The 1,585-nt window shown below is 53.5% G+C and overlaps 2 non-coding genes across 2 annotated transcripts; both read left to right on the plus strand.

The window, feature by feature from the left end:
- Positions 1-560: 560 nt before the first annotated feature.
- Positions 561-666, plus strand: TRNAL-CAA. Its single transcript has 2 exons — positions 561-598; positions 621-666. It is a non-coding gene; the product is annotated as a tRNA-Leu (tRNA).
- Positions 667-947: 281 nt separating this feature from the next.
- TRNAE-CUC lies at positions 948-1,019 on the plus strand. The gene has a single exon. It is a non-coding gene; the product is annotated as a tRNA-Glu (tRNA).
- Positions 1,020-1,585: the final 566 nt, after the last annotated feature.

Consider the following 1,585-nt stretch of genomic DNA (forward strand, 5'->3'; position numbering starts at 1 on the left):
GCCCGCCAGGCCCCTCCGACCTGGGACTTCCCGATCCCGCCGTTATCGCCAGCCGTATCTGTGTGGTTTCCTGGAGGGGCGCCGTGGACCCTGAGGGGAGGGTATGCGCAGGAACAATCAAGCAGAAAGCCGCTATCATCATGATGATAATGAAGACAAACAAAAGCATCCGTCTGTCACTTTGTGGCAACCGTTTTTCCAACTACTTTCCAAGTAGTAACTGCTTGTCAGACACTTTCCCCAGCGAGGGCCGGAGTGTGAGGCGGAAGCTGGTGCTTTGCCTTTCTCAGGCATCGTCCTGCGTTTGCCGGGCCAGGCGCTGGCATACGGTCACTAACCCCCGGTCGTTAGCTTCGACTCCCGGCCCGGGAGAGCGCTATGGGCCACACCGGGCGGGGTTGCAGCCGCGGCTTTCTCCAGAGCTCCGCCGGGAACAGGAAGCGCTGAAAAGTCGCTACCAGTCAGCAGGATTCCCGCGGCCGCAACACGGGTGTGACGCGACAGGCCGGCACCAGTGCACACAATTACGACAGTAAGTGACAAGCACTTCGCTTCCGAGTGTCAGGATGGCCGAGTGGTCTAAGGCGCCAGACTCAAGGTAAGCACCTTGCCTACGGGCGTTCTGGTCTCCGGATGGAGGCGTGGGTTCGAATCCCACTTCTGACACATTCGTTTTGGTAACATTTTATTCCCTTGAAGAAACCCCAGAATTTCCCCTGACTCTGTTGGTATTTTATTGTCTTCTCCAGGACGAAGGTTACAACTCATCTTTGCTGCCTAGTTTTCCCTATCTGCCGCAGCGGGGGGGATACTACCAACGGGAGCGAAGCGCGGTCAGCGTATTCCCAAATATCGCGAGAAAACCGCGTCCAATCGTACGTCTCTATAGGATAACGTCACAGGGTATTTATTTAGTATCGAATGTTGCTAAGTTACTTACCATGGCTTCCCTGGTGGTCTAGTGGTTAGGATTCGGCGCTCTCACCGCCGCGGCCCGGGTTCGATTCCCGGTCAGGGAAAGAAAGCCTTTTAAAGTTGTTTTAAAGACTCCATTGCTAACCCATAGGCAATTCTCCTAGAGTCAGCTGTGACGATCTCTAAACAAAGGTCAAAGTGCATCTGGTTCCCTTATTTTGCAGAGTAGTTACCTGAAATGGACTCTACTACGGTTTCTGAGTGCAGTCTATGTAGTCAATGTCTTTACTCATGCATATCTTAAGAACGGAGAAAGAATGCCAACAGCACAAAATGATCCAGAAAGATAGCTCTGGGGATGCCAAAAATGGCTGGTCTTAAAATTATGTCACAGGCTTCAAAAAGTCTCTCTAGGTGTCCAAAGGGGCGGGTCAGGGCCGGTCCTAGCTCCTTAACGACGACGCTTGGGTAATTGTCGCTATGGAAAGAGATTAGGTGCTTCTGAGATCTGTATGGCCGGGCGCGGTGGCTCACGCCTGTAATCCCAGCACTTTGGGAGGCCGAGACGGGCGGATCACGAGGTCAGGAGATCGAGACCATCCTGGCTAACCCGGAATCTCACTTACCAAAAATACAAAAACTAGCCGGGCGAGGCGGCGGCGCCTGTTCC

The sequence above is a fragment of the Papio anubis genome, unplaced genomic scaffold (genome assembly GCF_008728515.1).
Source record: "Papio anubis isolate 15944 unplaced genomic scaffold, Panubis1.0 scaffold1229, whole genome shotgun sequence".
Taxonomy (NCBI): domain Eukaryota; kingdom Metazoa; phylum Chordata; class Mammalia; order Primates; family Cercopithecidae; genus Papio; species Papio anubis.